Source organism: Erigeron canadensis, chromosome 6 (genome assembly GCF_010389155.1).
Source record: "Erigeron canadensis isolate Cc75 chromosome 6, C_canadensis_v1, whole genome shotgun sequence".
NCBI classification, from domain to species: Eukaryota; Viridiplantae; Streptophyta; class Magnoliopsida; order Asterales; family Asteraceae; genus Erigeron; species Erigeron canadensis.
This window is the reverse complement of record NC_057766.1, coordinates 39,406,962-39,418,322: the sequence shown is the minus strand read 5'-3', so window position 1 is coordinate 39,418,322 and position 11,361 is coordinate 39,406,962. Positions and strand designations below refer to the sequence as shown.

General features: G+C 31.1%; 1 long non-coding RNA gene across 1 annotated transcript; it reads right to left on the bottom strand.

Moving 5' to 3' along the window:
* Positions 1 to 922: 922 nt before the first annotated feature.
* On the bottom strand, positions 923 to 1,952 carry LOC122606008. The gene is made up of 2 exons (XR_006324781.1): positions 1,511 to 1,952; positions 923 to 1,141 (listed from the first exon to the last, which is right to left on the bottom strand). It is a non-coding gene; the product is annotated as an uncharacterized LOC122606008 (long non-coding RNA).
* Positions 1,953 to 11,361: the final 9,409 nt, after the last annotated feature.

The window sequence follows — 11,361 nt, the reverse complement described above, 5'->3', positions numbered from 1 at the left end:
AAACAAAATCCCTTTATTATCTCTCTCAAGATTTCAGTACAATCATATTACCTTCACAGTTATACTAACATTAGGTTTCAGTCTCAACACACTCCATAGTTGTTGAAAACCCAACCACATCACCAATGTCATACATCCCTTTGTTCTTAACAGACCCACATGACAGAGAAACCAACAAATGATATTGTTCCATGAATTAAAAGACCCAAAACTCAATTCGTATAGAGATAATCAGCTTTAGTCTCTCTTTTCCATTCCTTTGAAACTTCAAACAGCAATTAATTACTCCAGTTCATTCTGTTATGGTTCTGCCTTGATCCGAAATTGACAAACGCACATTTTTCTTCTCTAAAACGGTCTTAAACGAAGACAAACACATTTCTAATTGCAAAAAGAAACTTGATAACAAAAAACACATGGAAGGACTACTTACTAAGTCTAATATAATGACAATATGATCACTTTGTCTAAATCTTTCTTTAAACATGTTTTACCATCAAGGAATGGTTACAAATATGATGGGTAATGTCTTCAAACATGTTTAATCAACAGATGAGATTTGTATTGTACGGTTCCTGATTCAATGGCTACTAAAAGAATGTCCACAATTAAAAGTCAATGATTCCTTAAGTGACATAACATAAACCATGTGTAAAGAATACTAATTGGGTGTCTTCAGTTCGTCCCCTTTAAGGGACTAATTTGAAATGAAATATTGAACTAATTACGTATAATGCCGTCTCCTTATATGTTCATAATATACATAGAAATCAACCATAACCTATAAATTTGTGTTGGTGCAAACAAGAGCTGTGCATCAAGCAACATGAACAGAGGTCCAGTTGATGAATATTAAAAAACGGCATGCTTTTATATGTATTCAAAAGAATATAAGTTCAACAAACAACAAACTTGATATGGATTTCGGAAGTGATCAAACTTTTATAATCGGAGTTGCATTCTAAAAGCAGATCTTTACATGCTAAGGTAAATTTGAGCTAAACGCAACTCTTTATAGTTTATACACAAGCAAGTACTACTATATCATCCATCATCAACTACGAATAAAAAATAAGTACTAAAATCTTCGTCTGCGTAAATCTATTCCCACAGCAGCTGCACTAATGCTCATCAATGCAAACTGCAAAAACAAACGTAAACGGGTCATATCAAAACATTTGCAACAATGAATGTGTACAACCAAAAAGGATAGTCTCAATTCTGAAAATGGGTCTTTTTTTAGTCGGTGAGTGTATTAAATGCTGAATGTATAAATAATGTCTGATTTACGCTTTTGAGAATACAAGGGGAAAAAACAAAATAACATGCAATGGATAACTGATCGGCCCCAATGACCGGTCTTAGAAACGTAAATCGCATAAAACACTATGGTTAAAACAATACGAAACCGACATTTAAACCTGGCCACTGGTTTTATGTTAGCATGTTTTCGACACGAAAAATATGTAAAAATATTTTGGGATTTAGAAGGATGGATAATGGGATATACCGTCACAACAGAAACAGCAAGAAAGAATCATAACAATATCATTTAAAGCAGCAACAGCAAAACGGCAAAAAGGATTCCTCTTTTTATTATTATTACTAGAATTAGTGAGTAATTTCTCACTGTGTTCTGCATCTTTCATCCTCTGTAAATTCCATTCAAGATTATTCAAGTACTCCATTTTGAATGAATCCCTTAATCTGGGTGTTGGCCATAGATGCATCTTTCTCAGTTAAGATAAAATGATTTTAAGAAATTAGGAATAGAAATCCGCAGTGTGATTAGGGTTTCGAAATTATTGTTGTTTTGGGAATTTAGAAGGATTTGGTTAACTACTGATCAAGTTACAATTTTGGTGACTTTGTTGTTGAAGAAATTTTACAGTTTTGTGCCTCGTAGATGTTATAGAATGTTTTCTAAACCCCCCATAATTAATAAAAGTCTGTCTATCCCGACAGTTACTTAAAATTAAAGATATTTACAGTTTTGTGCTCTAAATTGACCACCATTACATTACATGAAAGTTGCACTTGAATTAGATGGCATGAACACCGATTATGCATAGAAATTCATAGAGGCTTTTTTGGAGACTCTACACATTAAAACTGCGGTCATGAAAGCCACTATACCATGTTTTTTGATCAAGTCACTATAGGTAACACGACATAAACAAGTGAAGCACATATATGTAAACAATAAATCTATCATGACACTTGTTGTGCAAAAAAGAAATTAAAAATAAAAAATAAAACAACTTTCTTACACAAGTTAAATAACAAGGATGATCAATCTTAAAACATACGACATTTCATGATATCTTATAACTTGAAGATAAACATTTCATGCTCCACGGGCTATCCGGCACCATAAAAAGAAGAACGAAAACGGGCCACAACAACTTCTCAAAGAAACCGATCGAGTACATATTTGGGGAAAGCTAGGCTCAATAAATACTTAAAAGACTAATTAAGGTGAAGATGGGAATTACCAACATGATTGTAGATGTTATGTAATGGATGTCGACTAGCAAAGTGAAATATTGCAGATATTGAAGTGATTATGATGAACAACAAATTGGTGATTGGTGCCATATATTTTTCTAGCTTGCTTTAATTTGGCAGTGCAGCTTCTTCAACTCTGCTTTTTAAATTCTTATTATGGGCTACCTCTAACATTCTCTTAATTATTGATGTGTTTCATAATTATAGTATATATATTAATAAAAAAGTATTGATATACGTGCAAACTACAGTATTGGACACTTGGGCTTGTGGTTTTGGTCTTGACCAAGTTTGTTTAACTTTGTTTTGGGCCTACACAAATATATCATGTAATGTACTTGCAGGCAACACTCATATTTGTTGTACTCAAAACACGTTGAACAATTGTAAACCAAATAGTACTTCATAAAAATTAAACAATAAAAAGTTATTAGGAATTATGTAATCTTTTGACCAGAGTATTGATAAAACTGCTTATATCTCAACCTCATTAATACATCGTCGTGATATTAAGACTTAAAATCTATATAATACGGCATTATGTGTTACTTACTTATGTTATTTGAAATTTAACGTTAAATTTATTACTAGCATAAAATTAAACAAAAAGATGATATTAAAATTTAATGGTTAATTGTTTTCAAAGGTCAAGTATTTGGGAATATAAGTAACTTTTACACTTTTCTTATTATGTAAATATAACTTTCATTTGGTTCATTGTATGTAACTAATTTGCTAAATTGAACGATTAATGTAAACTTCACCATTCAAAAACTTCTACGTGATAGCTCATATGGTTTTTCACATATACATTTTACATTAATTGTTCAATTTAACAGGTTAGTTATATATAATGAACCATATGAAAGTTACATTCACACAATAAAAAGTGTAAAAGTTACTTACACAGAGAGATACTAAACCCTATTTATATATATATATAAACTTTATAAATTTTACATGTTACCGTACACAAAAATTACAGTGTCTCCCGGAGCAACGCCCGAGTGACAGATCTCGTTTAAAAATAAATTTGCTACACTTGATGGTGAGTGGGGTTGGCTTTTTTTTTTGTTCTTTCTGTGATAGGCATATACTCGTAATAATTTTTGAAAGATTGGATAAGCTTCAATGTAGTAGTGGTGCTTTCGGCAAAATTCATTTCCCCAAAAAGTCACAATATATCAACAATTTACATTTACGACAATGCTTTATTCGTGTCGATCGGGATATTTTAATAAATAAACATCCAGTGTCGGTTGAGAATATCAGATAGATAATGAAGTCTTGAAGGATTTTTGAGTAAACGTACAACTCAACGCAACGTTGGCGTCTTGATTATTACATGGGCTGCACTCCACCTTAACGTGGTTCTCGACGATATATATAGTCCTTTACATAATTTCAATGTAAAAAAGGCATCTAAGCTGTCAAGTGATAATAAATACAAGGATTAAGCCATACAATTTTAACTTGCGTGTAATATATCATGGGTACTCACACGATACAGCAACAACATTACATAGCATATAAGATATTATGATGACGTTAGTTCCAAATCAAACATTTGGGCATAAAAACATGATATATACTTACACTTATTTAAATCTACATTATACCCACCACCAAAAAGCCTTTTGGACAATTGGCATTCGACATACACGGATGTCATTAGCTAGTGCCCTTTAAAAACATGGTCGCTTAGGCCTCTCTCAATCTCTCATCAAGCCTCGTCATTGTGTCATGTTAAAACGCCTTTCGTAACATTGCGTCATCAAGCCTTGTTGTTACGAAGACGAAGCAAGACGAGGTGTGGGGTTAAGGTGGCAGGGCAAGATGTTAGTGGGTGTTTATTTACACTTCTATTTCATTTGGGTATAAAAACATGATATATACACCTTATACATCGTGTATAAATCATTGTATCTTGAGAAATGTATTTAGAAAAAATGAGGTGGAAATAAAAGCCCAATAGAAAAAAAAAGTTTGATTTTTTAAATAGAAAATACAATAATAAATATAATTTGAGAAAGAATATATAAAAATGTCATTATTGTTTGGATGAGGAATTGATGAAGTTACGTTATACATGTAACAATAAAGAAAATTAAGTCATGGTTGGGAGAGTTTTTACCTTAATTAGTTCCATGATCACATATCAAATTATCATTCGATGTTTCTTGTTTCATTATCTACCATGTCTAGCTTATTGTACCACATACACATCACATCACATTTTTAAATATTGTACTACAATGGTCTTCAACGTGTTGAATTACCAATATTCAATATATATATTGAACTTAATATCATATTTACATGTAATATTTAAAATTTTGATGTGTATCACGTGAAATTAAACAATGAATATTGAAACGACATATATGAACATGTGTATGTTTGATAATAAACTATATATATATAAATGGACATTTTTTATCAAAATTTTTTAAACATACAACAGCAACATTTATAAATAAGTAATTTATCTCCTTTTGGTTATTAGGGAATAGGGAACGTGATATTTGGAATTGATGTGTTATAGGGTGTTTGTGTTTCCGTTTCTGAATAGATTATGCGTTTAAGAATTGTGTTTTGAAAAAGCATATCTTTACCTGCTTTTTCAAAACTGCATTTTCTCTTTAATTAAACGCAGATAATCACTTATTTTGCCAAACACATTTTTCGATTATTTGCGTTATACAAACACAATAATCAGATAATCAACTCAAACTCAATCACAAACAGCGGAGGAACGATAATAATGGTAACGACTAAATTGTTACGACTTTTAGCGTTTTTTAATGATTTTTGGCTATTTATAATGGATTTTTAAGAATGTTTTGGCATTTTTAGTAGTTTTAATTATCATTTAGTTGTACAGATACATTTTTATAAGTTTTATTGATAGAAAAATGTTTCAAAAGTTTAAAGTTTGTCACATTGACCGGTATTCCATATTTATTTGACCCGTAGCACCAATAAAAAATGGATCATTTTTTGAAAAATTTGTACTACATGAATTTAGTGGACCCATAGCCCCGGTTACCTCTAACTTTAATGTGGTTCCGCCCCTAATCACAAACACCCCCTATAGCGCCTATTTGGGTTGTGCTTTGGTTTTAAATATTTTAAACATCCAACAGCAAAATTTATAAAAAGGTAATTTATCTCCTTTTGGTTATTTGGGAATAAGGGAACGTGATATTTGGAATTGATGTATTATAGCGCCTGTTTGGGTTATGCTTTGGTTTTAAGTTTAATATTATGGTCAGGCCCTAATTAAATAATGGATAGTTGGTTGTCTAACTCCTACCATGAGCTAAGCAACAACGTCAAAGGAAAAATCCTACTAGACTCTTCTTATGGTGTGGGTAAAATCAGATGTTCTAACACTTAGGTAGTGTTTGAAAATGTCTTAATTAAAAAATCATGATTTAATTTTAATTGACTTAATTGATTCAGTCAATCAAATATATTTATTTATTGATTTAATAAATAAAAAAAACAACTATATTGATTTAATCTATACAGACATTATATCTTCATTCAGTTACTTAATTGATAAATGAACAAATAAGCCCTTAGAGCATGAGTTATTAATTGAGCGCTCTGGCCATTAAGTTAGTGGTAGGGAAGTCTTTCCAATGAATGCTTGGATCCGGAAAGGTTTGAATTCGAGTCTTTTGCTCCTATTAATTGTCGTGTTTTCGAGCGAATTAATAGGTGGTTTTCTTCCTACTAGATATTGGGTATCGTGGACCCCGGATAAAATAACATGGTCTAGACCCCTTGAAGTTATATTCAATTCGTACCTGTAAAAAAAATCGGATGCTTTGATATTTTACAGTTTTGTGCCTTGAAGATGTTATAGAACGTTTTCTAAACCCCCATAATTAATAAAAGTTTGTCTATCTCGGCAGTTACTTTAAACTAAAGATATCTACAATTTTTGTGCTCTAAATTGAGCACCATTACAATTCATAGAGGCTTTTTTGGAGACTGTCGACATTAAACTGCGGTTATAAGAAAGCCACTATACGCTTAACTCATGTTTTCTCATCAAGTCGATCACTCTACGCTTAAAAGTGTTATGAGATCACGACGTAGTTAATTTCATCAAGTCAACTATAGCTAACACCGACATTAACAAGTGAAGTAAATATATATATGTATATGTAAACAGTGAATCTAATTAACATAACAATTGTTGTGCAAAAAAAGACCAAGTTTCTTACACAAGTTAAATAAAAAAGGATGATCAATAATCTTAAAACATACGACATTTCATGATCTTAGCTAGAATTTGAAGATAAACATATGCCTCGATTTTCGATACCGTGATCAACAAATGAATCGTATGCTCCACGGGCTATCCAGCAACCATAAAACGAAGAAAAGCAAAACGGGCCACAAACAGCTTCTCAAAGAAACCGATCGAGTACGTATATATTTGGGAAGAGCTGGGCTCAATAAATACTTAAAAGACCAAGGTGAAGATGGGAATTACCAACATGATTATTGTAGACGTTATGTAATGGATGTCGACTAGCAAAGTGAAATATTGCAGATATTGAAGTGATTATGATGAACAACAAATTGGTGATTGGTGCCATATATCTTTCTAGCTTGCTAATTTAACTTGGTAGTGCAGCTTCATCAACTCTGCTTTTTGAGTTCTTATTATGGGCTACCTCTAACATTCTCTTAATAATTGGTGTGTTTCATAATTTAAAAATAAATTTGGGACACTTGATGGTGAGTGGGGTTGGCTTCTTTTTTGTTCTTATTAGATAGCATATATAATAATTTTTGGAAGTTGGGGTTATTGAATAGTACTGAAGATATATGCTTCAATTCCATGGATAAGCTTCAATGTAGTACGTAGTGGTGCTTTCGGCAAAATTCATTTCCCCTAAAAGTCAAAATATATGAACATAGTTTAAACATCAAAAGTATTTGCCAATTTCCATTGTTCGCATTTTATATTCAGCTGATCTTTACTTTTAATATATATAAATCCCGTATATAACACTCTAAGTCCAATTTAATTACTTTTAATATATATTTACTTTTAATATATGTACGACAATGCTTTAATCGTGTCGATCGGGATATTTTAATAATAAACATCCAGCGTCGGTTGAGAATTATATCAGATGATGAAGTCTTGAAGGATTCTTGAGTAAACGTAGCACTCACGCAGGTTAATTGGCGTCTTGATTAGATGGGCTGCACTCCAGTACTCCGGCCACCTTGTTAGTGATGTGTGAAATTGTTTGATGAGGAATATATTGATGAAGTTACGTTATATATGTATTTAAGTATGTAACAGCTAGTAAAAATAAAGAAAATTAAGTCATGGTTGGGAGAGTTCTTACCTTAGTTCCATGATCCCACATCAAATTATCATTCAATGTTTCATTATCTACCATTTCTTTTTGTATTACGTACACATCAAATTTTTAAATTTTGTACTAATTAAAATGGATTGATATTCTTTAAAGTTAAAACTCAACTTTATCAATAAAGTTGGTATCTTGACCATTGGATTAAAATGAAAGGACAAGATCCAAAAATCATATTTGAATCTTGACCTTTTATTTTAATCCAAAAGTCAAGATGTACTCAACTTTATCTATAAAGTTGAAAACAACTTTAGAGGATTTACATCCAATTAAAATGACCTTCAACGTGTTGAATTACCAATGTATATTGAATATCATATTTACATGTAATTATTAAAAATTTGATGTGTATCACGTGAAATAAAACAATGAGTATTAAAACGACCTATACGTTATAAAGTACATAATGAACATGTGTATGTTTGAGAAACTATATATATTGACATTTTTTATTAAATTTTTTTAAACATACAACAGCAGCATTATTATAAATAAGTATTTTATCTCCTTTTAGATTTGTATTAGGGAATGTGATGTTTAGAATTGATGTATTATAGCGACTGTACGGGTTGTTCTTTGGTTTAATTTTAAATTTATATAAATAAACATTTTCACCGTTAATTGGTGAGGCCTTAATTGAATAGCGGAAGGTTGGTTGTCTAAATCAGATATGTTAAAGGAAAAATCCTAATAGACTCATATCCCCAAAGATTAATAAGATATGAATTTTTCACTTAGTAAAATTTGATGATCTACCTTATAAGTAGTATACAAAATTACAAAGATATGAGAGAAAAATTACATTTTTGGTCCCTTAAGTTGAAAAGATTTTATAGTTATTACCCTTAAGTGAATTAATTACATAAAAACCCTAAAGTGGTCAAAATTTTCACTTTTCACTCTTTGACTAACAACCGTCTATAAGCTTCGTTAAGTGAGGGGCAAATTCGTCAATTCACCATGATCCCTTCTTCTTATTCTTCTAAACTCAAACACATACCCAAAATTTGAAAATTACGACAGCCGAAAAACAAAATGTTAACTGAAAAACACATACTGAGCACACACACACAAACACACACTTAATACACCCACATCTGAGATCAGAAATAAGAGTTTTTGGATTCGGAATTGCTTGGATCGGGATCGGTTTTAGCTAGGTTTGGTTGAACTCGAAGTGCAATTGCTTTGCTTTGTCTTTCTTTTCGATTCAAACAAGTTTTTTCCGCGAGTCAAGTTTTTCTAGCGAAGTCTAGATCAAATTTTATTGCAGCTAGGGTTCGTTGGCGATTGACTTCTGAGTTCATTGCAACATGTTTCGTGTTCTGATTCGGAGCTAATTAACAAGAGATAAATCTAGATTTTAATTTTTCGATCGTGATTTTCAAAATTTCCGGCCGTCGTGATTTGAGTTGACATTTCTTTTTCAGCAAAACCTGATGAATCTCGTATGTGTTTGAGTGTGAGAAGAAGGGATCATGGTGAAATAAGAATCTGTCATTCACTTAACGAATCTAATAGACGGTTTTTAGTCATAGAGTTGAAAGTGAAAAAGTTGACAATTTCAGGGTTTTTTTTTAATTAATTCACTTAAGGACAACAATTAAAATTCCTGCCAACTTAAGGAACTAAAATTGTAATTTTCTCAAGATATAAATTATATTAACATAAACCACACACATGACATAAGCAAGTGTGTGTAATTTATGATGTGGCCACGTTTAGAAGTCGACACGTCTCTTTTATTCACAACATCAGGCATTGCCACGTTTATGAATGTCAATTTAACAATTTCATGATATATATACTTATTCATTCTTATTCATTTTCAAATGCTTATTCGTCGTTTGTTTAAATCCAATTTTTTAAATTTGGGCAATTAGCAATCCAATTTACAAAACGTACCAAATCAAATATGTGGGTTTAGGACCACCTCTTATTTTAGGACCAATTAGGACATGTGTTTTTTTGTAACTTACACCAACATCATCATCTACTACGATATACAAGACTTTTTTGTAAAAACACTAAGAATTTCCGGCCACGGACCCACTGGAAAATCATGTGTAAGTTAACTTACATATGTGTAAGTTACACATATGTGTAAGTTACACAGTGTGTAACTTACACATATGTAAGTTAACTTACACATGATTTTCTGGCGACGCGGTGGTCGGAAAATCATGGTGGTGATCGGAGATGATCATGGTGGTGTGTAAGTTACAAAAAACACATGTCCTAAAATTGGTCCTAAAATATGAGTAGCTCTTTTAGGGGCTTCATATAAAAATGTGTATGTTCTACATATATCGGGATTTTATATTTTTGTATTGTACTTGTAAACAACTGAAAAAATCATAAGTCGAATCACCATAAACTAGTTAACTAATAGGTAGAACTGTGGTATATTATTCATTTTTATTCACTAAATATAAAACAATTAGTTTATATGGTGATGTTTAATTTCATTATGTTTAAATAAATATGAAGATTTAAAAGTCATTTTGTAAGGACTACTAGATGAAATCTATTAATTAAATTTTATATACAAGTTTTAGCCTAATTATCAAAAAAAAAGTGTTAGAAGTAATATTTGTAAATGTAATTGGTAATATAATATGATAATTTGAAAGTAAATTGTGTTATTCTATCATGGACTTAATCATCATGAAAATAAAAAAGAATATTTTCCAATAACAATTATTTTGTTGATATTCGGAGTGATTCAGGGGCGGGGGAGCGAGTTAAGGGGGGTTTTACTATTCATTTAATAATTAATATAATTATATTTATAAATTGACTATATTATCCCTGTACCTTATAACTAAGAATTAGTTCTTGCAGTTCGATATTTTGTGGGTTCTATTTTATGTTTTACTATACATATGACACCCGTACGTGTTGGGACACGGGTTTTAAAGCAAGTATGGTATATATGGGAAAAATTAGATGTCTTAAAACTTAAAGCGTGGGTTATTGAGCGCTTTGATACTTTCATTAAACTGTTGTATCTTGTAACGTGGATTCATCGCCCTAGATCCCAACATCTTGTTGTGTCGGCCCATTTTTATGGTAATAAAGTCTACAGATTACAAAAAAAAATTATAAATTTGTTACTTATTGTCTTTTTTCATTTTCATATATATATAAAAATAAAATTCTTTAACGTTAAATTATAAATTTGTAGTATAAAAACCGGATAACAAAACATTATTTTGGGACAATTGAGTGTGGACGTGTGATATTCAAGATATTCGATAAATGAAATTCAGAATTTGAATTAAATTCCTTAATAAGAAAACATATACTAGTCTAATGGTGTTGGCACTAGAACACGGATATGTTTACACTTTACACGCATACGGCATATATATGTCTCGCAGACTCGCACTTTCAACCAAACTACCAAAGAGCCAAAAAAAGATTAAAAAAAATAATCATGAAC